Source organism: Eucyclogobius newberryi, unplaced genomic scaffold, assembly GCF_026437365.1.
Source record: "Eucyclogobius newberryi isolate DKJ021-1_F unplaced genomic scaffold, fEucNew1.0.hap1 SCAF_56, whole genome shotgun sequence".
In the NCBI taxonomy this organism is placed as follows: domain Eukaryota; kingdom Metazoa; phylum Chordata; class Actinopteri; order Gobiiformes; family Gobiidae; genus Eucyclogobius; species Eucyclogobius newberryi.
The window spans coordinates 480,168-505,801 of NW_027316234.1; the positions used below are offsets into that span (position 1 = coordinate 480,168).

Genomic DNA, 25,634 nt, shown 5'->3' on the forward strand with positions numbered 1-25,634 from the left:
GAAAAACTTCTTTTTTTTTTTTTTTTTTTTTTTTGACAGGTGAAAAAGTGTGAAAATGCTCACAGCACCTGGTATTCCCAGGCGGTCTCCCATCCAAGTACTAACCAGGCCCAACCCTGCTTGGCTTCCGAGATCAGACGAGATCGGGCTGGTCCAGGGTGGTATGGCCGTGAGCGAAATGTTCCAGGTCAAAACGGCCTTTTTTATATCAAACACTGTCTTTTCGTGAAGAGTACCTTCACGCCACTTGCTCGGTCAAAATTGGGATATCTCAATGAAAAACTTCTTTTTTTTTTTTTGACGGGTGAAAAAGTGTGAAAATGCTCACAGCACCTGGTATTCCCAGGCGGTCTCCCATCCAAGTACTAACAAGGCCCAACCCCGCTTGGCTTCCGAGATCAAACGAGATCGGGCTGGTCCAGGGTGGTATGGCCGTGAGCGAAATGTTCCAGGTCAAAACGGCCTTTTTTATATCAAACACTGTCTTTTCGTGAAGAGTACCTTCACGCCACTTGCTCGGTCAAAATTGGGATATCTCAATGAAAAACTTCTTTTTTTTTTTTTGACGGGTGAAAAAGTGTGAAAATGCTCACAGCACCTGGTATTCCCAGGCGGTCTCCCATCCAAGTACTAACAAGGCCCAACCCCGCTTGGCTTCCGAGATCAAACGAGATCGGGCTGGTCCAGGGTGGTATGGCCGTGAGCGAAATGTTCCAGGTCAAAACGGCCTTTTTTATATCAAACACTGTCTTTTCGTGAAGAGTACCTTCACGCCACTTGCTCGGTCAAAATTGGGATATCTCAATGAAAAACTTCTTTTTTTTTTTTTGACGGGTGAAAAAGTGTGAAAATGCTCACAGCACCTGGTATTCCCAGGCGGTCTCCCATCCAAGTACTAACAAGGCCCAACCCCGCTTGGCTTCCGAGATCAAACGAGATCGGGCTGGTCCAGGGTGGAATGGCCGTGAGCGAAATGTTCCAGGTCAAAACGGCCTTTTTTATATCAAACACTGTCTTTTCGTGAAGAGTACCTTCACGCCACTTGCTCGGTCAAAATTGGGATATCTCAATGAAAAACTTCTTTTTTTTTTTTTGACGGGTGAAAAAGTGTGAAAATGCTCACAGCACCTGGTATTCCCAGGCGGTCTCCCATCCAAGTACTAACCAGGCCCAACCCTGCTTGGCTTCCGAGATCAGACGAGATCGGGCTGGTCCAGGGTGGTATGGCCGTGAGCGAAATGTTCCAGGTCAAAACGGCCTTTTTTATATCAAACACTGTCTTTTCGTGAAGAGTACCTTCACGCCACTTGCTCGGTCAAAATTGGGATATCTCAATGAAAAACTTCTTTTTTTTTTTTTGACGGGTGAAAAAGTGTGAAAATGCTCACAGCACCTGGTATTCCCAGGCGGTCTCCCATCCAAGTACTAACAAGGCCCAACCCCGCTTGGCTTCCGAGATCAAACGAGATCGGGCTGGTCCAGGGTGGTATGGCCGTGAGCGAAATGTTCCAGGTCAAAACGGCCTTTTTTATATCAAACACTGTCTTTTCGTGAAGAGTACCTTCACGCCACTTGCTCGGTCAAAATTGGGATATCTCAATGAAAAACTTCTTTTTTTTTTTTTGACAGGTGAAAAAGTGTGAAAATGCTCACAGCACCTGGTATTCCCAGGCGGTCTCCCATCCAAGTACTAACCAGGCCCAACCCTGCTTGGCTTCCGAGATCAGACGAGATCGGGCTGGTCCAGGGTGGTATGGCCGTGAGCGAAATGTTCCAGGTCAAAACGGCCTTTTTTATATCAAACACTGTCTTTTCGTGAAGAGTACCTTCACGCCACTTGCTCGGTCAAAATTGGGATATCTCAATGAAAAACTTCTTTTTTTTTTTTTGACAGGTGAAAAAGTGTGAAAATGCTCACAGCACCTGGTATTCCCAGGCGGTCTCCCATCCAAGTACTAACCAGGCCCAACCCCGCTTGGCTTCCGAGATCAAACGAGATCGGGCTGGTCCAGGGTGGTATGGCCGTGAGCGAAATGTTCCAGGTCAAAACTCGTATAAATGGCTTTTTTTGCATCAAACACTGTCTTTTCGTGAAGAGTACCTTCACGCCACTTGCTCGGTCAAAATTGGGATATCTCAATGAAAAACTTCTTTTTTTTTTTTTGACGGGTGAAAAAGTGTGAAAATGCTCACAGCACCTGGTATTCCCAGGCGGTCTCCCATCCAAGTACTAACAAGGCCCAACCCCGCTTGGCTTCCGAGATCAAACGAGATCGGGCTGGTCCAGGGTGGTATGGCCGTGAGCGAAATGTTCCAGGTCAAAACGGCCTTTTTTATATCAAACACTGTCTTTTCGTGAAGAGTACCTTCACGCCACTTGCTCGGTCAAAATTGGGATATCTCAATGAAAAACTTCTTTTTTTTTTTTTGACGGGTGAAAAAGTGTGAAAATGCTCACAGCACCTGGTATTCCCAGGCGGTCTCCCATCCAAGTACTAACAAGGCCCAACCCCGCTTGGCTTCCGAGATCAAACGAGATCGGGCTGGTCCAGGGTGGTATGGCCGTGAGCGAAATGTTCCAGGTCAAAACGGCCTTTTTTATATCAAACACTGTCTTTTCGTGAAGAGTACCTTCACGCCACTTGCTCGGTCAAAATTGGGATATCTCAATGAAAAACTTCTTTTTTTTTTTTTGACAGGTGAAAAAGTGTGAAAATGCTCACAGCACCTGGTATTCCCAGGCGGTCTCCCATCCAAGTACTAACCAGGCCCAACCCCGCTTGGCTTCCGAGATCAAACGAGATCGGGCTGGTCCAGGGTGGTATGGCCGTGAGCGAAATGTTCCAGGTCAAAACTCGTATAAATGGCTTTTTTTGCATCAAACACTGTCTTTTCGTGAAGAGTACCTTCACGCCACTTGCTCGGTCAAAATTGGGATATCTCAATGAAAAACTTCTTTTTTTTTTTTTGACGGGTGAAAAAGTGTGAAAATGCTCACAGCACCTGGTATTCCCAGGCGGTCTCCCATCCAAGTACTAACAAGGCCCAACCCCGCTTGGCTTCCGAGATCAAACGAGATCGGGCTGGTCCAGGGTGGTATGGCCGTGAGCGAAATGTTCCAGGTCAAAACGGCCTTTTTTATATCAAACACTGTCTTTTCGTGAAGAGTACCTTCACGCCACTTGCTCGGTCAAAATTGGGATATCTCAATGAAAAACTTCTTTTTTTTTTTTTGACGGGTGAAAAAGTGTGAAAATGCTCACAGCACCTGGTATTCCCAGGCGGTCTCCCATCCAAGTACTAACAAGGCCCAACCCCGCTTGGCTTCCGAGATCAAACGAGATCGGGCTGGTCCAGGGTGGTATGGCCGTGAGCGAAATGTTCCAGGTCAAAACGGCCTTTTTTATATCAAACACTGTCTTTTCGTGAAGAGTACCTTCACGCCACTTGCTCGGTCAAAATTGGGATATCTCAATGAAAAACTTCTTTTTTTTTTTTTGACAGGTGAAAAAGTGTGAAAATGCTCACAGCACCTGGTATTCCCAGGCGGTCTCCCATCCAAGTACTAACCAGGCCCAACCCTGCTTGGCTTCCGAGATCAGACGAGATCGGGCTGGTCCAGGGTGGTATGGCCGTGAGCGAAATGTTCCAGGTCAAAACGGCCTTTTTTATATCAAACACTGTCTTTTCGTGAAGAGTACCTTCACGCCACTTGCTCGGTCAAAATTGGGATATCTCAATGAAAAACTTCTTTTTTTTTTTTTTGACGGGTGAAAAAGTGTGAAAATGCTCACAGCACCTGGTATTCCCAGGCGGTCTCCCATCCAAGTACTAACAAGGCCCAACCCTGCTTGGCTTCCGAGATCAAACGAGATCGGGCTGGTCCAGGGTGGTATGGCCGTGAGCGAAATGTTCCAGGTCAAAACGGCCTTTTTTATATCAAACACTGTCTTTTCGTGAAGAGTACCTTCACGCCACTTGCTCGGTCAAAATTGGGATATCTCAATGAAAAACTTCTTTTTTTTTTTTTGACAGGTGAAAAAGTGTGAAAATGCTCACAGCACCTGGTATTCCCAGGCGGTCTCCCATCCAAGTACTAACCAGGCCCAACCCTGCTTGGCTTCCGAGATCAGACGAGATCGGGCTGGTCCAGGGTGGTATGGCCGTGAGCGAAATGTTCCAGGTCAAAACGGCCTTTTTTATATCAAACACTGTCTTTTCGTGAAGAGTACCTTCACGCCACTTGCTCGGTCAAAATTGGGATATCTCAATGAAAAACTTCTTTTTTTTTTTTTGACGGGTGAAAAAGTGTGAAAATGCTCACAGCACCTGGTATTCCCAGGCGGTCTCCCATCCAAGTACTAACAAGGCCCAACCCCGCTTGGCTTCCGAGATCAAACGAGATCGGGCTGGTCCAGGGTGGTATGGCCGTGAGCGAAATGTTCCAGGTCAAAACGGCCTTTTTTATATCAAACACTGTCTTTTCGTGAAGAGTACCTTCACGCCACTTGCTCGGTCAAAATTGGGATATCTCAATGAAAAACTTCTTTTTTTTTTTTTTTTTTGACAGGTGAAAAAGTGTGAAAATGCTCACAGCACCTGGTATTCCCAGGCGGTCTCCCATCCAAGTACTAACCAGGCCCAACCCCGCTTGGCTTCCGAGATCAGACGAGATCGGGCGGGTCCAGGGTGGTATGGCCGTGAGCGAAATGTTCCAGGCCAAAACTCGTATAAATGGCTTTTTTGCATCAAACGCTGTCTTTTTGTGAAGAGTACCTTGTCTCCTACAGCTCCGACCATCACCTCGTCTCCTCCTACAGTTCCGACCATCACCTCGTCTCCTCCTACAGCTCCGACCATCACCTCGTCTCCTCCTACAGCTCCGACCATCACCTCGTCTCCTCCTGCAGCTCCGACCATCACCTCATCTCCTCCTACAGCTCCGACCATCACCTCATCTCCTCCTACAGCTCAAACCATCACCGTTTCTTACTCAGGACGCCCTGAGCAGCAGCAGCAGCAGCAGCAGCAGCAGCAGCAGCCCAGAAGAAACCCTTTAAGGACTTTGTGGACACAGAGTTCTTCCAGAGGGAGCTGGAGGCCACAAGACAGAGTGGAAAAAGGAAGCAGCAGAAGAGGAAGAGATAGGAGTCACCTGCCCCAGGGAGAACGTGCAGGTTCTGCCCCAGGGAGAACGTGCAGGTTCTGCCCCAGGGAGAACGTGCAGGTTCTGCAAACTGGTGCTGAAGCAGGCCCTCACAGTCCTCACATCCACACATACTTCCCTGGACTCTATATATCTGTATATTTAATGTAAATACTACTGTCAAGTAATGAATGCTGTCTGAAGTGTAAATAAATGAAACTTAATATTTCTGGCATTTTCCCTGTCAATAAATATTCTTAAAAGTATATGTTATTGTGTTTTCTTATATAATAATACAATAATATTCCATACATGATTGAGATATCATATAATTAATAATATGAGTAAATGTTTTATTTCTCTGCAGAACATAAACTGAACACAGTGGTACAGTTCAGTGCTGCAGCGTTAGAGATGTGATAGTGTGACCTCTGACCCCTGCAGACTAAACACCAGAGTTTTCTGACCCACTCCAAGTTTATTTATGCAGAAGATGTGACGTGGGTAAATCTCTTAAGGTGAAGCAGAAATCACTATTTGTTAAACAATCAATATTTTCCATTGATGTAACAAGATTATTTATTTCAAATCTATTTGTAAACATTCTATTTAACAAAAAAAAACTCCTAAAAAATGAACTTTTAAACACTTTAAACATTTTTTTTTAAACCCAGAAAACTTGCAAATAAAATTAGTTGTTGAACAAATTAATTAACACCAAGTTAGATTAACTTATTTACAACTTTCTTCCACATCATCATCATCATCATCAGATGACTATTTGCAGGAGTCTCATTTACATATTAATTGTCTTTACACTCACAAAAAATAAGTGTTAAGCTTCTGATGGTAAAATAAAGGTTGCTGTGGCGACCATCATGGTGTATTTATTGTGTTATTCAAATTGTACCGCTCTATTTGACGTTCCATTCCAGCTATTAAACATTTAAATTTTTCGTTTTGCTATTTGATGACGGTCCCTAAGCACTCGCCTCAGCTCCGGCTGAACGTTTGATGACGGTCCCTAAGCACTCGTCTCGGCTCCGGCTGAACGTTTGATGACGGTCCCTAAGCACTCGTCTCGGCTCTGCACATTCGGATCAGTGTAATTCGTTGCGCCCAAAATACGCATCTGATTGTTAAAAACGAGGTTGTGTCACTGCAGTGTAAATATGAATATTTTGGATGTGAATGATCTGCAAAGACTGTTGCGTTAAGGAGCTGTTGACCTCGGAAGTCTGAATCTGTGACGCTAACTTCACCGCACGTGGCTCCTCCCACTTTCAGACTCGTGGTCTGAGACAGCAGCGGGACTCGTCATGTCCACACATCCTACATGTGTCATGACGTTATTGACGCTCGATTGACGAGTGATCAGTACTTTTAGCCCTTTTTTCTGACGAACGCATCGCATCGCTTATTCTGAACCCTGCATTTAATGTTTGAACTCATAAACTTAATACATTTAAAGTTTTGATCCTTTGAAACGTTCCTCTTCTTCTGGGCACAGCAGGAATTGAACTCGGGTCTCTTGAGATGAATTTATCAATGAACACGAATCTCTGCATTCTGATTGGTTGGCCTTCATCACAGTGGCACATGGCACACAGGCTCATTCTGATTGGCTGGCGCTCTATGCCCACTATCCATGGCTGGCCCCCGCGGGTCGTGCCTGGTTAGTACTTGGATGGGAGACCGCCTGGGAATACCAGGTGCTGTGAGCTTTTATCTTCTTTTGTAAATCCTTCAACAGACAAAGAAACAAAGAAACACACTATGTGTGGATGTGTAGAAACTAAAGTGGAAAGAAAAACACAGTGAATTTGACTTTAAAATCACACATTTTTGTAAAAACTGTGATTTAGAATATGGACAGCAGAGGGAGCTGTCCTGCTACTTTTGTGCATTTAGAGAGTATTTTAGGCAAAAAATATAGGCAAGGCAAGGCAAGTTTATTTGTAGAGCACATTTCATACACAAGGCAATTCAAAGTGCTTCACAGCAGGAAAAATGCATTCAAATCACAAAGAAATTACAGAAACAGAAATACAATAAAATTAACTAAATTAAAAATTATCAATCCAACTGATTTTCTAAACTAATAAAATCACAAACAAAAGAGAAGAGTGCAAAGAAAAAATCCTTTCAGTCATATGCGCAGCTAAACAAAACAGTTTTTAGCTTAGATTTGAACATTGTCAGAGTAGAAGCCTGTCTCACATCTTCAGGAAGACTGTTCCAGATTTTAGCTGCATAAAACTGAAACGCAGATTCCCCATGTTTTGTCCTGACTCTGGGCACCAGCAAGAGGCCGGTCCCTGAGGTCCTCAGAGTCCGAGATGGTTCATATGGCACTAACATATCCAAGATGTACTTTGGTGCTAGGCCATGGAGAGACTTGTACACAAGCAGAGCTGCTTTAAAGTCTCTTCTCTGAGCCACAGGGAGCCAGTGCAGAGACCTGAGAACAGGACTAATGTGATCATACTTCCTGGTTCTAGTCAGGACCCGAGCAGCAGCGTTCTGGATGTACTGCAGCTGTTTTACAACTCGTTTGGAGAGGCCAGTGAGCAGGCCGTTACAGTAGTCTAATCTACTGGAGACAAACGCGTGGATAAGTCTCTCTAAATCTGGTTTTGACACTATATTTTTGATTTTGGCAATGTTTTTTAGATGGTAAAAAGCTGCTGATGTTATTGATTTGACGTGGCTATTAAAGTTCAAGTCTGAGTCCATTATTACCCCCAGATTTCTAATTTGGTTTGTAGGTTTTAGAGCGAGACTCTGGAGGTGACCGCTAACACTTTCTCTTTGTTTCTGTGGGCCAAAAACGATTATTTCAGTCTTGTCTGAGTTCAGCTGGAGAAAGTTGTTTTGCATCCACAAACTGATCTGTTGGATGCAGTGACAGAGTGAATCTACTGGTCCATAGTCACTTGCCGATAGTGAAACATAGATCTGAGTGTCGTCTGCATAATTGTGATAGGACACATTTTCACTGCGTATCAACTGACCTAACGGCAGCATGTAGAGGTTGAACAGAAGGGGACCCAGGACTGACCCTTGGGGCAGTCCACAGGTCAGGGTCATGTGGTCTGAGACACAGCTACCAATTTCAACAAAGTACTTCCTGTCTTCCAGATAGGACCTTAACCAGTTTAGGGCAGTGCCAGTGATGCCCACCCAGTCCTCTAGTCTCTGTAAGAGGATCCCATGATCGACAGTGTCAAAAGCAGCACTCAGATCTAACAGAATTAAGACTGAGGCTTTGCCCGTGTCAGTGTTCAGGCGGATGTCATTTGTCACCTTGACAAGAGCAGTCTCAGTGCTGTGATGAGGTCTAAAACCTGACTGAAAAACATCAAATGAGTTGTTTATTAAGAGGAAATCTGTGAGCTGTTGGTAAACAACCTTTTCAAGGACTTTGCCCAAAAATGGCAGATTAGAGATGGGCCGGTAATGACTCAGTACTGCGGCATCAAGACTGCTCTTCTTTAGGAGAGGCTTTATGACCGCAGTTTTCAAAGACATTGGGAATGTTCCAGATTGAAGCGACATGTTAATTATGTGAGTGAATGGTGCTAACAAACTGTTCAGCACAGACTTTAGAAATCTGGTGGGTAACACATCAAGGCAGCATGTAGATGAACTCAGACTGGTGATGATCTCATGGACAGTTTTGTCAGTTACTGGTGCAAAGTGAGTTAGCTCTAAGTGTCTTGGTGGTTTTAGGGTAATTTTTTGCATTGTGGGATTTATAGCATTTTTAATGCCCTGAACTTTGTCATTAAAGAATAATGCAAACTCATTACACTTGGATGTGGAAATGAGTTCTAACGGCAGCTGAGCTGGAGGGTTTGTTAATCTGTTTACTGTGGCAAACAGGACACGCGAGTTGTTACTGCAGCTTCCAATTATTTCAGAAAAATATCTTTCCCTAGTTCTACATAAGATTAGGTTGTACATGTTCAGCTTTTCTTTGTAAATCTCTTTTTGAACCTGGAGCTTTGACTTGCGCCATTTCCGTTCGGCCCTGCGGCACTCCCTTTTCTGTGCCCTGACCGAATCATCATTTCTCCACGGCGCCTTCTGCTTATTTTTAACCATTTTAGCCTTTATAGGGGCGATGGTGTCCAGAACATTCAAAACACTAGATGTAACAGAGTTCAACAAATCATTTACATTAGAACATGAGACATTTTCAAAGTTTATCATTTCCATAAACAGTGCACCTGTGCCATCACTTATGTGACTCCTCTGAACAACTGCAGGACCAACCGGAGGTTGGGGAGAAACAGACAGGTCAAAGAAGACACAGAAATGATCAGACAGAGCAACATCGATCACATTAACATTTGAAATATTTACCCCCTTTGTAATTATGAGATCTAGAGTGTGTCCTTTGCTGTGGGTGGGGCCTCTCTGCTGTGGGTGGGGCCTCTCTGGCCTCTCTGCTGTGGGTGGGGACTCTCACATGCTGAGTAAGACTGAAGGTTTCAAGGACAGCATCAAGCTCTTTAGCGTTTCTGTCACAAATATTATCAACATGCACGTTGAAATTACCTGTAATGACCAAACCATCAAAGTCTGTGCATATGACTGAAAGCATCTCAGTAAAATCATCAATAAAACTTTGGCAGTGCTGGGGAGGCTTGTATAAAACAATGAAGAGAATGGATGGAGACCGTTTTAGCTCCATTTTAAAGGATACATACTCAAATGATGAAAACACCCCAAAAGACAACCTGTGGGTAATTATTTCATCTCTAAAGACAGCACAGACTCCACCCCCTTTTTTGTTTTCTCGTGTTTCAGATTCAAACTTAAAGTTGGGTGGAGCAGATTCTATCAGAACTACATTTCCTGTGTTTTTGTCAAGCCATGTTTCTGTTAAAAACATAAAATCAAGATTATAAGAAGAAATAAAATTATTAATTAAGAGAGATTTGTTACATAAGGATCTGACATTTAGCACAGCAAGTTTCAGACTAGTTTCAGTGGGACTGGGCTTTATCTTTTCACAGGGAATATGAATCACATTTCTCAGATTGGGCCTGACTCGCATTTTGTTTTTCCATCTGTGTGATGATGTGACTACAGAAATAGCACTAGGGGGGGCTCTTTTTACATAGGGCCCCGGGTTGGTTTGATTTTTAATGTGACAATAAGTCCCGGCAACGCTGAGACCCAGTGCATCCTAGCTATGGGAGATACCAGGTGAAAGGCGAGGTTGGATGGGTGGTGGGGCTTTTGTAGCCAAGGAGAGTTTGGGACCAGGTGAGAGGCGAGGGGGGATGGGTGGTGGGGCTTTTGTTGGTGTAGTCGGCTTGGCCAGGAAGAGTTGCTAAGTATTGACATAGCCCTTGATCTTGCTATATTGGGCGTGAGTGGAGCCATCTTAATGCCTGATTTGATCAGACTTTCAAAATGGCTGGGAAGGCCCATGGGTGAGAGTGGAGATGAGAAGGAGAATGATGAATCTTTAGTGGGAGTAGATGTTGCAGGGGGAACCCAGGGCTGGTGTGAAGGCAGGGGCGATGACAGGGATGTTGTTGGGCTTGTCACAGATGGGTCCAAGGCCTTTGAAGATTGTTCCTTTGCTGGAGGCGGTGGAGGTGAATGTGGAGCAGCTGGAGCTGAATCCTTTGCTGGTGGTGGTGGAGCAGCTGCTGATGAATCCTTTGGTGGAGGCTGAGGTTGTGATGCTTTTGATGTTGAAACATTGGCTCGGTCTCTGGCTGAGGGAGCAGGAATTCTTCTCTCATTCCTCTCTTCTCTAACTATCTGCTCAGGACCCTGTCCAGGCCCAGTCCAATGCCTCAGAGCGTGGAGCAGGTTCTCTGTCAGCACCCTCACTCCACCTCTGCATAGGTGGGGGCCATTTCTCTTAAACAGGTCCTCTCGTTTCCAGAATAGATAGAAGTTCTCAATGTAGTGTAGTCCTCTCGGGGGACACTCTTTGGACAGCCATGTGTTCAGCTGAAGAAGCCGGCTAAACTTGTTTATCCTCCTGTCGATGTTTGGAAGAGGTCCACTTATGAAACTTTTGATTTCCATTTTATCAAGCACGTCGAATAACTTCAAGAAGTCTTTTTTCAAAACTTCAGTCTGTTCCCGCCGCATGTCCACTGCACCCACGTGCACAATCAGCTGTTTAGCTCCTCCATATTTAGCCATAATATTTGGAAGGAGTGACGTTATCTCAGAAACAGTGGCGCTTGGAAAAGAATGTGTGTTTATCTTTTCATGCGTCACGTGACTTATCGCCCCGTCTCCTATCAAAACAATATATATATTTTGAAGCTCGTTTGCCTCACACGCCAAAGGTCCCCGGCTCGAAACTGGGCAGAAGCACGCCCTCATGTGAAGACTTTCAAGGGTCCAGTTGAGTCGGGCCTCTTGCGGCCCAAATCCACTGGACCCTTGCAGCCCGACTCAACTGGACCCTTGAGGCCCAACTCAACTGGACACTTGAGGCCCGACTCAACTTGACCCTTGAGGCCAGACTCAACTGGACCCTCGACCGCCGCTCTTGCGGCCAGACTCAACTGGACCCTTGAGGCCCAACTCAACTGGGCCCTTGCGGCCCGACTCAACTGGGCTCTTGCGGCTTTTGGCGCAGGAGTCTGGGACCTTGCGGCCCGACTCAACTGGACCCTTGCGGCCCGACTCAACTGGACCCTTGAGACCAGACTCAACTGGACCCTCGACCGCCGCTCTTGCAGCCCGACACAACTGGACCCTTGAAGCCCGACTCAACTGGACCCTTGAAACCCGACTCAACTGTACCCTTGAAACCCGACTCAAATGGACCCTTGAGGCCCGACTCATCTGGGCCCTTGCGGCCCGACTCAAGTGGGCCCTTGCGGCCCGACTCAACTGGGCCCTTGCGGACCGACTCAACTGGGCCCTTGCGGCCCGACTCAACTGGGCTCTTGTGGCCCGACTAAACTGGGCTCTTGCGGCTCTTGCCGCAGGAGTCTAGGCTCTTGCGGCCCGACTCAACTGGGCTCTTGCCTCAGGAGTCTGGGCCCTTGCGGCCCGACTCATCTGTCAACTCAATTGGCATAGGTTGGTCGAAAAACAAGATGCAGTACCTATCCAAGATGCAGTACCTATCCAAGATGCACTACTTGGGACAAGATGCACTACTTGGGACAAGATGCACGACTACTACTACTACTAGAACTGGGCCCTTGCGGCCCGACTCAACCGACTCAACTGGGCCCTTGCGGCCCGACTCAACTGGGCTCTTGCGGCTCTTGCCCTAGGACTCTGGGCCCTTAGGGCCTTACTCAACTGGGCTCTTGCGGCCCGATTCAACTGGGCCCTTGCGGCCCGACTCAACTGGGCTCTTGCGGCCCGACTCAACTGGGCCCTTGCGGCCCGACTCAACTGGGCCCTTGCGGCCCGACTCAACCGGGCTCTTGCGGCCCGACTCAACTGTCAACTCAACTTTCATAGGTCGGTCGAAAAACTACAAGATGCAGTACCTATCCAAGATGCACAACTTGGGACAAGATGCACGACTACCACCACTACTACAACTGGGGCCTTGCGTACAGACTCAACTGGGCCCTTGCGGCCCGACTCAACTGGGCCCTTGCGGCCCGACTCAACTGGGTTCTTGCGGCCCGACTAAACAAGGCTCTTGCGGCTCTTGCCGCAGGAGTCTAGGCTCCTTCAGCCCGACTCAACTGGGCTCTTGCCTCAGGAGTCTGGGCCCTTGCGGCCCAAATCCACTGGACCCTTGCAGCCCGACTCAACTGGACCCTTGAGGCCCAACTCAACTGGACACTTGAGGCCCGACTCAACTTGACCCTTGAGGCCAGACTCAACTGGACCCTCGACCGCCGCTCTTGCGGCCAGACTCAACTGGACCCTTGAGGCCCAACTCAACTGGGCCCTTGCGGCCCGACTCAACTGGGCTCTTGCGGCTTTTGGCGCAGGAGTCTGGGACCTTGCGGCCCGACTCAACTGGACCCTTGCGGCCCGACTCAACTGGACCCTTGAGACCAGACTCAACTGGACCCTCGACCGCCGCTCTTGCAGCCCGACACAACTGGACCCTTGAAGCCCGACTCAACTGGACCCTTGAAACCCGACTCAACTGTACCCTTGAAACCCGACTCAAATGGACCCTTGAGGCCCGACTCATCTGGGCCCTTGCGGCCCGACTCAAGTGGGCCCTTGCGGCCCGACTCAACTGGGCCCTTGCGGACCGACTCAACTGGGCCCTTGCGGCCCGACTCAACTGGGCTCTTGTGGCCCGACTAAACTGGGCTCTTGCGGCTCTTGCCGCAGGAGTCTAGGCTCTTGCGGCCCGACTCAACTGGGCTCTTGCCTCAGGAGTCTGGGCCCTTGCGGCCCGACTCATCTGTCAACTCAATTGGCATAGGTTGGTCGAAAAACAAGATGCAGTACCTATCCAAGATGCAGTACCTATCCAAGATGCACTACTTGGGACAAGATGCACTACTTGGGACAAGATGCACGACTACTACTACTACTAGAACTGGGCCCTTGCGGCCCGACTCAACCGACTCAACTGGGCCCTTGCGGCCCGACTCAACTGGGCTCTTGCGGCTCTTGCCCTAGGACTCTGGGCCCTTAGGGCCTTACTCAACTGGGCTCTTGCGGCCCGATTCAACTGGGCCCTTGCGGCCCGACTCAACTGGGCTCTTGCGGCCCGACTCAACTGGGCCCTTGCGGCCCGACTCAACTGGGCCCTTGCGGCCCGACTCAACCGGGCTCTTGCGGCCCGACTCAACTGTCAACTCAACTTTCATAGGTCGGTCGAAAAACTACAAGATGCAGTACCTATCCAAGATGCACAACTTGGGACAAGATGCACGACTACCACCACTACTACAACTGGGGCCTTGCGTACAGACTCAACTGGGCCCTTGCGGCCCGACTCAACTGGGCCCTTGCGGCCCGACTCAACTGGGTTCTTGCGGCCCGACTAAACAAGGCTCTTGCGGCTCTTGCCGCAGGAGTCTAGGCTCCTTCAGCCCGACTCAACTGGGCTCTTGCCTCAGGAGTCTGGGCCCTTGCGGCCCGACTCATTTGGGCTCTTGCGGCTTTTGCCGAAGGGAGACTGGGCTCTTGCGGCCCGACTCAACCGGGCTCTTGCGGCCTGACTCAACTGGACCCTTGAGACCAGACTCAACTGGACCCTCGACCGCCGCTCTTGCAGCCCGACACAACTGGACCCTTGAAGCCCGACTCAACTGTACCCTTGAAACCCGACTCAAATGGACCCTTGAGGCCCGACTCATCTGGGCCCTTGCGGCCCGACTCAAGTGGGCCCTTGGGGCCCGACTCAACTGGGCCCTTGCGGACCGACTCAACTGGGCCCTTGCGGCCCGACTCAACTGGGCTCTTGTGGCCCGACTAAACTGGGCTCTTGCGGCTCTTGCCGCAGGAGTCTAGGCTCTTGCGGCCCGACTCAACTGTCAACTCAATTGGCATAGGTTGGTCGAAAAACAAGATGCAGTACCTATCCAAGATGCACTACTTGGGACAAGATGCACTACTTGGGACAAGATGCACGACTACTACTACTACTAGAACTGGGCCCTTGCGGCCCTACTCAACCGACTCAACTGGGCCCTTGCGGCCCGACTCAACTGGGCTCTTGCGGCTCTTGCCCTAGGACTCTGGGCCCTTAGGGCCTTACTCAACTGGGCTCTTGCGGCCCGATTCAACTGGGCCCTTGCGGCCCGACTCAACTGGGCTCTTGCGGCCCGACTCAACTGGGCCCTTGCGGCCCGACTCAACTGGGCCCTTGCGGCCCGACTCAACCGGGCTCTTGCGGCCCGACTCAACTGTCGACTCAACTTTCATAGGTCGGTCGAAAAACTACAAGATGCAGTACCTATCCAAGATGCACAACTTGGGACAAGATGCACGACTACCACCACTACTACAACTGGGGCCTTGCGTACAGACTCAACTGGGCCCTTGCGGCCCGACTCAACTGGGCCCTTGCGGCCCGACTCAACTGGGTTCTTGCGGCCCGACTAAACAAGGCTCTTGCGGCTCTTGCCGCAGGAGTCTAGGCTCCTTCAGCCCGACTCAACTGGGCTCTTGCCTCAGGAGTCTGGGCCCTTGCGGCCCGACTCATTTGGGCTCTTGCGGCTTTTGCCGAAGGGAGACTGGGCTCTTGCTGTCCGACTCAACCGGGCTCTTGCGGCCTGACTCAACTGGGCCCTTGCGGCCCGACTAAACTGGCCCCTTGCGGCCTGACTCAACCGGGCTCTTGCGGCCCGACTCAACTGGACTCTTGCGGCCCGACTCAACTGTCAACTCAACTGTCATAGGTCGGTCGAAAAACGAATTGGGACAAGATGCACTACTTGGGACAAAAATGCACTACTACTACTACCACAACCTGGCCCTTGCGGCCCGACTCAACCGACTCAACTGGGCCCTTGCTGCCCAACTCAACTGGGCCCTTGCGGCCCAACTCAACTGGGCCCTTGCGGCCCGACTCAACTGGACCCTTGCGGCCCCACTCAACTGGACCCTTGAGGTCCGACTCAACTGGACACTTAAGGCCCGACTCAACTGGACCCTTGAGGCCCGACTCAACTGGACCCTCGATCGCTGCTCTTGCGGCCCGACTCAACTGGACCCTTGAAACCCGACTCAAATGGACCCTTGAGGCCCGACTCAACTGGACCCTTGAGGCCCGACTCATCTGGACCCTTGAGGCCCGACTCAACTGGACCCTTGAAGCCGGACTCAACTGGACCCTTGAAGCCGGACTCAACTGGGTTCTTGCGGCCCGAATAAACTGGGCTATTGCGGCTCTTGCCGCAGGAGTCTAGGCTCCTTCAGCCCGACTCAACTGGGCTCTTGCCTCAGGAGTCTGGGCCCTTGCGGCCCGACTCATTTGGACCCTTGAGGCCCGACTCAACTGGACCCTTGAGGCCCGACTCATCTGGACCCTTGAGGCCCGACTCAACTGGACCCTTGAAGCCGGACTCAACTGGACCCTTGAAGCCGGACTCAACTGGACCCTTGAAACCCGACTCAACTGGAACCTTGAGGCCCGACTCAACTGGACCCTTGAGTCCCGACTCAACTGGACCCTTGAGGCCCGACTCAACTGGGCCCTTGAGGCCGGACTCAACTGGGCCCTTGCGGCCAGACTCATCTGGACCCTTGAGGCCCGACTCATCTGGACCCTTGAGGCCCGACTCAACTGGACCCTTGAAGCCCGACTCAACTGGACCCTTGAAGCCCGACCCTTGAAACCCGACTCAACTGGACCCTTGAAGCCCGACTCAACTGGACCCTTGAGGCCCGACTCAACTGGACCCTTGAGGACCGACTCAACTGGACCCTTGAGGCCCGACTCAACTGGGCCCTTGCGGCCCGACTGAACTGGGCTCTTGCGGCCCGACTCAACTGTCAACTCAACTTTCATAGGTCGGTCGAAAAACTACAAGATGCAGTACCTATCCAAGATGCACTACTTGGGACGAGATGCACTACTTGGGACAAGATTAACTACTTGGGACAAGATGGGCACTACTACTACTACTACTACTACATCTGGGCCCTCGCGGCCCGACTCAACCGAATCAACTGGGGCCTTGCGGCCCGACTCCACTGAACCAGGTGAAGCCCTCCTCTCTAGGATGCATGGTTTTGAAACAGTCTCGTAGTTTAAAATCCCTACACAAACCCTGCAATAAAACCGATGTTTTGTCTAGTTTAAAATCCCCTGTTCTGTTCCTATCATCTTTGGTTAAAATACAGTTAAAATCCCCTGCTAAAATAAAAGGAGTTCTACCTAGCATGTGGGACTGCAGATCTTCTAAAAACTCATACCTGTTGTGTTTATCAGTAAAACCATAAATATTTAAGAGTTTAAAATCCCGCCCCATAAAACTCAGATGTATTAAAAGTGCTGCCCGTTACCGTCACCAGGGGGTTTTTGATTAAAATGGCCACTCCATCATTTTTATTTTGGTTGGAGCCACTCCAGACGGATGTGTGTGGCCACCACTCCTCCCAGTCTCTGTAATGATTTAAAAACGGTAGACAACATTCTTGTAATGAAAACACATCCGAGTTAAAAGAGTTAAGACAGGATAAAATGCTCTGGGGCTCTAACTCTAGACTTCACACTTCTGACATTGATTGTTGAGAATGTGATCGCCATGAGCATGGTTAAAAACAGGTATAACGATGAAACGAAATAAAACAGTTAAAATCCGGTTAAAAGAGACCTTGTAAATGTTGCTCTGCCTTCTCTCTTGTAGGTGAGAGAGGAGGGGTTTTAGCAACGTGTCCCCTTCTGTCCATTCTTTTCATGGGGAAAGTCCTTGGGGTTGATTTCATAGCTACCGTGAGGAACGAGACCTCGTTGGGTGAATCGGAGGGGAAGGTTCTGGGCTCCTCCACAGAGTCACTGTCTGAGAGGGTCCCAGGTCTCTTCTCTGAGAGCAAGTTACTCTCAGAGGACGATTCTGACAGAGGCCTCTTGAGGTACTGGGCGTGGTTCAGGAGGGAGTTCAGACACTCATCCAGGGGGTCCAGAGGCCCGAGGGGTCCCATCGCCTCTATGGTCCCGAGTTTCATTTGGGTTTCAGGAATGGAGGCCTCCTCAGGCCTCTGTTCCCCCTCCCCCGTCTGAGTGTCAGTGGGTGGGACTCCGGCAGGCACCACCACCCCCTCCCAAGTGTGTGTGGGTGGAGCCTCCGCAGGCCCCACCTCCTCCTACTGGGTCTGTGTGGGAGGAGCCTCCGCAGGCCCCACCCCTCTCCCTCTCAGCCCCCTCCTTTCCAAGTAGCTCTTCCACCATTTTGTCAAGTCCTCCATGTGCTTGTCCGCCATCTTGTTCTTGTGCAACATTTTGGGTTCCGGCCTTCAGTTTGTTGGCAAATGATTTTGGGCAGTCTCTGAAGAGGTGACCTAAGTCCCCACAGAGATTGCACTTTCTGCCATTGGTACATTCCTCGTATGTGTGCCCAATTTCTCTACACTTCCCGCAGACCACTTGAGTGCAAGCCTCCACTAAGTGCCCATAATCCCCACACCGCCGGCAGAGCTTGGGTTGTCCTTGGTAGTGGATGTAGCCCCGGTTATCCCCCAGGACTATCATACTAGGCAGGTGCTTCAGGTCTTGGTAGCCCTGGGGGTCCTGCATTGTTGGATGGGGACCCTCCAGCTGCCTGTCCAAATGCCATCCACATCTCTGACCTTGATAGCCTGGCCTTTCACCGTGCAAAATCTTCCCAGCCACATACAAATGTCATCAGCACTAACAGTTTCATTGAACATTCTAACAATCACATGTTTCAGTGAGTTGTCAGTCAAATTCTCCACAATGAATGCTGTAAACTGGGGCTTCACCCCTTCAAACCTTGTCCAGAATTCTTTCAGAATTATCGCAGAGCGAAAGCTCACATCAAAGTCTTTGTTGAAAGGCAGGGTCAAGATACAGTTCAGGTAATCGGCTTTGAAATTCAGAGCTTTCTGGACGAGGTGTCTGGAAAAGTCCAAACGTGAAAACTGTGGTACTTTTCCAGACACCTCCTTCAGGGTGAAGCACACGCTGTGGTGCCTCCTCCTGCCGGCATGGGAGGCCGACATTCTGGAGGCACCAACAGCTTAAAACCAAATAAAACTCACTAAAACTAGCTTAAAACCAGATAAAACCAATTAAAAAATAAATATGTGCAGCTAAAACCAGTTAAGATTGTACTTACAATAAAGTGCTGGGGTGCCTTAAAGGTGTTGAAAAAAATATAACAACTGGACCCTTGAAGCCCGACTCAACTGGACCCTTGAGGCCTGACTCAACTGTACCCTTGAGGCCGGACTCATCTGGACCCTTGAGGCCCAACTCAACTGGACCCTTGAAGCCCGACTCAACTGGACCCTTTAGGCCCGACTAAACTGGACCCTTGAGGCCCGACTCAACTGGACCCTCGAGGCCCGACTCAACTGGACCCTTTAGGCCCGACTAAACTGGACCCTTGAGGCCCGACTCAACTGGACCCTTGAGGCCCGACTCAACTGGACCCTTGTGGCCCGACTCATCTGGACCCTTGAGGCCCGACTCATCTGGACCCTTGAGGCCCGACTCAACTGGACTCTTGAGGCCCGACTCAACTGGGCCCTTGCGGCCCGACTGAACTGGGCTCTTGCGGCCCGACTCAACTGTCAACTCAACTTTCATAGGTCGGTCGAAAAACTACAAGATGCAGTACCTATTCAAGATGCACTACTTGGGACAAGATGCACGACTACTACTACTACTACAACTGAGCCCTTGCCGCCCGACTCAACTAGGCCCTTGCGGCCCGACTCAACTGGGCTCTTGCGGCCCCACTAAACTGGGCTCTTGCCGCAGGAGTCTAGGCTCTTGCGGCCCGACTCAACTGGGCTCTTGCGTCAGGAGTCTGGGCCCTTGCGGCCCGACTCAACTGGGCTCTTGCGGCTCTTGCCGTAGGAGTCTGGGCCCTTGCGGCCCGACTCAACTGGACTTTTGCGGCTTTTGCCGCAGGAGTTTGGGCTCTTGCGGCCCGACTCAACTGGGCTCTTGCGGCTCTTGCCGTAGGAGTCTGGGCCCTTGCGGCCCGACTCAACTGGGCCCTTGCGACCCGACTCAACTGGGCCCTTGCGGCCCGACTCAACTGGGCCCTTGCTGCCCGACTCAACTGTCAACTCAACTTCCATAGGTCGGTCGAAAAACTAAAAGATGCAGTACCTATTCAAGATGCACTACTTGGGACAAGATGCACGACTACTACTACTACTACAACTGAGCCCTTGCCGCCCGACTCAACTAGGCCCTTGCGGCCCCACTAAACTGGGCTCTTGCTGGAGGAGTCTGGGCTCTTGCGGCCCGACTCAACTGTCAACTCAACTTTCATAGGTCGGTCGAAAAACTACAAGATGCAGTACCTATTCAAGATGCACTACTTGGGACAAGATGCACGACTACTACTACTACTACAACTGAGCCCTTGCCGCCCGACTCAACTAGGCCCTTGCGGCCCCACTAAACTGGGCTCTTGCTGGAGGAGTCTGGGCTCTTGCGGCCCGACTCAACTGGGCTCTTGCCTCAGGAGTCTGGGCCCTTGCGGCCCGACTCAACTGGGCTCTTGCGGCTCTTGCTGTAGGAGTCTGGGCCCTTGCGGCCCGACTCAACTGGGCTCTTGCGGCTCGACTCAACTGGACCCTTGCGGCCCGACTCAACTGGCCTCTTGCGGCCCGACTCAACTGTCAACACAACTTTCATAGGTCGGTCGAAAAACTACAAGATGCAGTACCTATCCAAGATGCAGTACTTATCCAAGATGCAGTACTTATCCAAGATGCACTACTTGGGACAAGATGCACTACTTGGGACAAGATGCACGACTACTACTACCACTATTACTGGGCCCTTGCGGCCCGACTCAACCGACTCAACTGGGCCCTTGCGGCTCGACTCAACTGGGCCCTTGCGGCCCGACTCAACTGGGCTCTTGCGGCTCTTGCCGTAGGAGTCTGGGCCCTTGCGGCCCGACTCAACTGGGCTCTTGCGGCCCGACTCAACTGGGCCCTTGCGGCCCGACTCAACTGGGCCATTGCTGCCCGACTCAACTGGCCTCTTGCGGCCCGACTCAACTGGGCTCTTGCGGCCCGAGTCAACTGGGCCCTTGCGTTCCGACTCAACTGGGCTCTTGCGGCCCGACTCAACTGTCAACTCAACTGTCATAGGTTGGTCGAAAAACTACAAGATGCAGTACTTGGGACAAGATGCACTACTTGGGACAAGATGCACGACTACTACTACTACTAAAACTGGGCCCTTGCGGCCCGACTCAACTGGGCCCTTGCGGCATGACTCAACAGGGCCCTTGCCGCCCGACTCAACTGGGCCCTTGCGGCCAGACTCAACTGGGCTCTTGCGGCCCAACTAAACTGGGCTCTTGCGGCTCTTGCCGCAGGAGTCTGGGCCTTTGCTGCCCGACTCAAATTGGCTCTTGCGGCCCGACTCAACTGGGCCCTTGCGGCCCGACTCAACTGGGCCCTTGCGGCCCGACTCAACTGGGCTCTTGCGGCCGGACTCAACTGTCAACTCAACTGTCATAGGTTGATCGAAAAACAAGATGCAATACATATCCAATATGCACTATTACTACCACTACTACAACTGGGCCCTTGCGGCCCGACTCAACTAGGCCCTTGCGGCCCGACTCAACTGGGCTCTTGCCTCAGGAGTCTGGGCCCTTGCGGCCCGACTCAACTGGGCTTTTGCGGCTTTTGCCGCAGGAGTTTGGGCTCTTGCGGCCCGACTCAACTGGGCTCTTGCGGCTCTTGCTGTAGGAGTCTGGGCCCTTGCGGCCCGACTCAACTGGGCTCTTGCGGCTCGACTCAACTGGACCCTTGCGGCCCGACTAAACTGGGCCCTTGCGGCCCGACTCAACTGGGCCCTTGCTGCCCGACTCAACTGGCCTCTTGCGGCCCGACTCAACTGTCAATACAACTTTCATAGGTCGGTCGAAAAACTACAAGATGCAGTACTTATCCAAGATGCAGTACCTATCCAAGATGCAGTACTTGGGACAAGATGCACGACTACCACTATAACTGGGCCCTTGCGGCCCGACTCAACCGACTCAACCGGGCCCTTGCGGCTCGACTCAACTGGGCCCTTGCGGCCCGACTCAACTGGGCTCTTGCGGCTCTTGCCGTAGGAGTCTGGGCCCTTGCGGCCCGACTCAACTGGGCCCTTGCGGCCCGACTCAACTGGGCCATTGCTGCCCGACTCAACTGGCCTCTCGCGGCCCGACTCAACTGGGCTCTTGCGGCCCGACTCAACTGGGCTCTTGCGGCCCGACTCAACTGGGCTCTTGCGGCTCTTGCCGTAGGAGTCTGGGCCCTTGCGGCCCGACTCAACTGGGCTCTTGCTGCCCGACTCAACTGGGCCCTTGCGGCCCGACTCAACTGGGCTCTTGCGGCCCGACTCAACTGTCATAGGTTGGTCGAAAAACACAAACACCTACGATAGACACACACACACACACCTACATTAGAGACACATACACACACACGCAAACACACACACACACACCTATATTAGACACATATACACACACACACACACATATACACACACACACAAACACACACACACACACACACACACAAACACACACACACACACACGCAAACACATACACACCTACATTAGAGACACATACACACACACGCAAACACACACACACACACACACACCTATATTAGACACACATACACACACACACACACACACACATACACACACACACACACAAACACACACACACACACACAAACACACACACACACGCAAACACATACACACCTATATTAGACACACATACACACACACACACACACACACACATACACACACACACACACACACACACCTACATTAGACACACACACACACACACACACACAAACACACACACACACACACACATACACACACACACACACACACCTACATTAGACACACACACACACACACACACATACACACACACACACACACACACCTACATTAGACACACACACACATACACACACACACACACACACACCTACATTAGACACACACACACACACACCTACATTAGACACACACACACACACACAAACACCTACATTAGACACACACACACACACACCTACATTAGACACACACACACACACACACACCTACATTAGACACACACACACACACACACACCTACATTAGACACACACACACACACACACACACACAAACACACACCTACATTAGACACACACACACACACACACACCTACATTAGACACACACACACACACACCTACATTAGACACACACACACATACACACACACACACACACACACACCTACATTAGACACACACACACACACACACACACCTACATTAGACACACACACACACACACACACACCTACATTAGACACACACACACACACACACACACCTACATTACACACACACACACACACACATACACACACACACACCTACATTAGACACACACACACACACACACCTACATTAGACACACACACACACACACACACACACCTACATTAGACACACACACACACACACACACACACCTACATTAGACACACACACACACACACACACACACACCTACATTAGACACACACACACACACAATGGATAATGAAATAGGAGGTAAAATGGGCTGAAAAAGTAAATGGGGAGTTCAATGTTATTCAAAGCAGATCATAAATCACAGGCTTGTGAAAACGTGTTCATGAGATTACAACTAAAAACAGAAGAAGAACTACAATTTGCAGGATTATGGTTCAATTGTTTATAGAAACAACCTGCAAAAAGAGAAAATCCAAGAGTAAACTTTAAAGAAACAGTTTGTTGGATCAAAAAGTGCAGAGGCAGAGAAAACTTTAACTTCATTATGTGAATTACATTCTAAAAAAACAAGACAAAAGTCAAAGTGGAATGAAGATTTACTGAAATTTAACAAAGGTGACATATACTTCTTTTTACCACTGGGGGGCAGAGTGGTTGCTCCTGCGGGTGCTCCTGCGGGTGCTCCTGTGAGTGCTCCTGTGGGTGCTCCTGCGAGTGCTCCTGTGAGTGCTCCTGTGAGTGCTCCTGCGGGTGCTCCTGTGAGTGCTCCTGCGGGTGCTCCTGTGAGTGCTCCTGCGGGTGCTCCTGTGGGTGCTCCTGTGAGGGCTCTTGCAGGTGCTCCTGTGGGTGCTCCTGTGAGTGCTCCTGCGGGTGCTCCTGTGAGTGCTCCTGCGGGTGCTCCTGTGGGTGCTCCTGTGAGGGCTCTTGCAGGTGCTCCTGTGGGTGCTCCTGCGGGTGCTCCTGTGGGTGCTCCTGTGGGTGCTCCTGTGGTTGCTCCTGCGGGTGATCCTGCGAGTGCTCCTGTGGGTGCTCCTGTGAGTGCTCCTGTGGGTGCTCCTGCGGGTGCTCCTGTGAGTGCTCCTGTGAGTGCTCCTGCAGGTGCTCCTGTGAGTGCTCCTGCGGGTGCTCCTGTGAGTGCTCCTGTGAGTGCTCCTGCAGGTGCTCCTGCGGGTGCTCCTGTGAGTGCTCCTGCAGGTGCTCCTGCGGGTGCTCCTGTGAGTGCTCCTGTGGGTGCTCCTGGGGGTGCTCCTGTGAGTGCTCCTGCGGGTGCTCCTGTGAGTGCTCCTGTGAGTGCTACTGCAGGTGCTCCTGCGGGTGCTCTTGTGGGTGCTCCTGTGGGTGCTCCTGTGGTTGCTCCTGCAGGTGGTCCTGCGGGTGCTCCTGTGAGTGCTCCTGCGGGTGCTCCTGCGGGTGCTCCTGTGAGTGCTACTCTAAGTGCTCCTGTGAGTGCTCCTGCAGGTGCTCCTGCGGGTACTCCTGTGAGTGCTCCTGTGAGTGCTCCTGCAGGTGCTCCTGCGGGTGCTCCTGCGAGTGCTCCTGTGAGTGCTCCTGTGAGTGCTCCTGTGGGTGCTCCTGTGGGTGCTCCTGTGGGTGCTCCTGCAGGTGCTCCTGCGGGTGCTCCTGTGAGTGCTCTGTGAGTGCTCCTGCGAGTGCTCCTGCGAGTGCTCCTGCGGGTGGTCCTGCGGGTGCTCCTGTGAGTGCTCCTGTGGGTGCTCCTGCGGGTGCTCCTGTGAGTGCTCCTGCGAGTGCTCCTGCGGGTGATCCTGCGAGTGCTCCTGTGAGTGCTCCTGTGGGTGCTCCTGTGAGTGCTCCTGCGGGTGTTCCTGTGGGTGCTCCTGTGAGTGCTCCTGTGGGTGCTCCTGCGGGTGCTCCTGCGAGTGCTCCTGCGGGTGCTCCTGCGGGTGCTCCCATGAGTGCTCCTGCGGGTGCTCCTGCGAGTGCTCCTGCGGGTGCTCCTGCGAGTGCTCCTGTGGGTGCTCCTGTGAGTGCTCCTGTGGGTGCTCCTGTGAGTGCTCCTGCGGGTGCTCCTGTGGGTGCTCCTGCGGGTGCTCCTGCGAGTGCTCCTGTGGTTGCTCCTGCGGGTGCTCCTGTGGGTGCTCCTGCGGGTGCTCCTGTGAGTGCTCCTGCGGGTGCTCCTGTGAGTGCTCCTGCGGGTGCTCCTGTGAGTGCTCCTGTGGGTGCTCCTGTGGGTGCTCCTGTGAGTGCTCCTGCGGGTGCTCCTGCGAGTGCTCCTGTGAGTGCTCCTGTGGTTGCTCCTGCGGGTGCTCCTGTGGGTGCTCCTGTGAGTGCTCCTGTGGGTGCTCCTGTGAGTGCTCCTGCAGGTGCTCCTGCGGGTGCTCCTACGATGCTCCTGTGGGTGCTCCTGTGGGTGCTCCTGCGGGTGCTCCTGTGAGTGCTCCTGTGGGTGCTCCTGCGGGTGCTCCTGTGAGTGCTCCTGCGGGTGCTCCTGTGAGTGCTCCTGCGAGTGCTCCTGTGGGTGCTCCTGCGGGTGGTCCTGTGAGTGCTCCTGTGAGTGCTCCTGCGGGTGCTCCTGTGGGTGCTCCTGTGAGTGCTCCTGCGGGTG

The 25,634-nt window shown here is 51.3% G+C and overlaps 18 non-coding genes across 18 annotated transcripts; all 18 read right to left on the reverse strand.

Annotated features, from left to right (window-relative positions):
- Window positions 1–56: 56 nt before the first annotated feature.
- On the reverse strand, window positions 57–175 carry LOC140383941 (5S ribosomal RNA). Its single transcript, XR_011932648.1, has one exon. It is a non-coding gene; the product is annotated as a 5S ribosomal RNA (ribosomal RNA).
- A 146-nt stretch (window positions 176–321) lies between these two features.
- LOC140345181 (5S ribosomal RNA) lies at window positions 322–440 on the reverse strand. The gene has a single exon (XR_011923837.1). It is a non-coding gene; the product is annotated as a 5S ribosomal RNA (ribosomal RNA).
- A 146-nt stretch (window positions 441–586) lies between these two features.
- Window positions 587–705, reverse strand: LOC140345182 (5S ribosomal RNA). Its single transcript, XR_011923838.1, has one exon. It is a non-coding gene; the product is annotated as a 5S ribosomal RNA (ribosomal RNA).
- Window positions 706–851: 146 nt separating this feature from the next.
- On the reverse strand, window positions 852–970 carry LOC140345195 (5S ribosomal RNA). Its single transcript, XR_011923851.1, has one exon. It is a non-coding gene; the product is annotated as a 5S ribosomal RNA (ribosomal RNA).
- Window positions 971–1,116: 146 nt separating this feature from the next.
- Window positions 1,117–1,235, reverse strand: LOC140383942 (5S ribosomal RNA). Its single transcript, XR_011932649.1, has one exon. It is a non-coding gene; the product is annotated as a 5S ribosomal RNA (ribosomal RNA).
- A 146-nt stretch (window positions 1,236–1,381) lies between these two features.
- Window positions 1,382–1,500, reverse strand: LOC140345183 (5S ribosomal RNA). Its single transcript, XR_011923839.1, has one exon. It is a non-coding gene; the product is annotated as a 5S ribosomal RNA (ribosomal RNA).
- Window positions 1,501–1,646: 146 nt separating this feature from the next.
- On the reverse strand, window positions 1,647–1,765 carry LOC140383943 (5S ribosomal RNA). Its single transcript, XR_011932650.1, has one exon. It is a non-coding gene; the product is annotated as a 5S ribosomal RNA (ribosomal RNA).
- Window positions 1,766–1,911: 146 nt separating this feature from the next.
- On the reverse strand, window positions 1,912–2,030 carry LOC140384015 (5S ribosomal RNA). The gene has a single exon (XR_011932715.1). It is a non-coding gene; the product is annotated as a 5S ribosomal RNA (ribosomal RNA).
- A 156-nt stretch (window positions 2,031–2,186) lies between these two features.
- On the reverse strand, window positions 2,187–2,305 carry LOC140345184 (5S ribosomal RNA). The gene has a single exon (XR_011923840.1). It is a non-coding gene; the product is annotated as a 5S ribosomal RNA (ribosomal RNA).
- A 146-nt stretch (window positions 2,306–2,451) lies between these two features.
- Window positions 2,452–2,570, reverse strand: LOC140345185 (5S ribosomal RNA). The gene has a single exon (XR_011923841.1). It is a non-coding gene; the product is annotated as a 5S ribosomal RNA (ribosomal RNA).
- Window positions 2,571–2,716: 146 nt separating this feature from the next.
- On the reverse strand, window positions 2,717–2,835 carry LOC140384016 (5S ribosomal RNA). The gene has a single exon (XR_011932716.1). It is a non-coding gene; the product is annotated as a 5S ribosomal RNA (ribosomal RNA).
- A 156-nt stretch (window positions 2,836–2,991) lies between these two features.
- On the reverse strand, window positions 2,992–3,110 carry LOC140345187 (5S ribosomal RNA). Its single transcript, XR_011923843.1, has one exon. It is a non-coding gene; the product is annotated as a 5S ribosomal RNA (ribosomal RNA).
- Window positions 3,111–3,256: 146 nt separating this feature from the next.
- LOC140345188 (5S ribosomal RNA) lies at window positions 3,257–3,375 on the reverse strand. Its single transcript, XR_011923844.1, has one exon. It is a non-coding gene; the product is annotated as a 5S ribosomal RNA (ribosomal RNA).
- Window positions 3,376–3,521: 146 nt separating this feature from the next.
- On the reverse strand, window positions 3,522–3,640 carry LOC140383944 (5S ribosomal RNA). Its single transcript, XR_011932651.1, has one exon. It is a non-coding gene; the product is annotated as a 5S ribosomal RNA (ribosomal RNA).
- Window positions 3,641–3,787: 147 nt separating this feature from the next.
- Window positions 3,788–3,906, reverse strand: LOC140384263 (5S ribosomal RNA). The gene has a single exon (XR_011932941.1). It is a non-coding gene; the product is annotated as a 5S ribosomal RNA (ribosomal RNA).
- A 146-nt stretch (window positions 3,907–4,052) lies between these two features.
- Window positions 4,053–4,171, reverse strand: LOC140383945 (5S ribosomal RNA). The gene has a single exon (XR_011932652.1). It is a non-coding gene; the product is annotated as a 5S ribosomal RNA (ribosomal RNA).
- A 146-nt stretch (window positions 4,172–4,317) lies between these two features.
- Window positions 4,318–4,436, reverse strand: LOC140345189 (5S ribosomal RNA). The gene has a single exon (XR_011923845.1). It is a non-coding gene; the product is annotated as a 5S ribosomal RNA (ribosomal RNA).
- A 151-nt stretch (window positions 4,437–4,587) lies between these two features.
- On the reverse strand, window positions 4,588–4,706 carry LOC140383818 (5S ribosomal RNA). The gene has a single exon (XR_011932537.1). It is a non-coding gene; the product is annotated as a 5S ribosomal RNA (ribosomal RNA).
- Window positions 4,707–25,634: the final 20,928 nt, after the last annotated feature.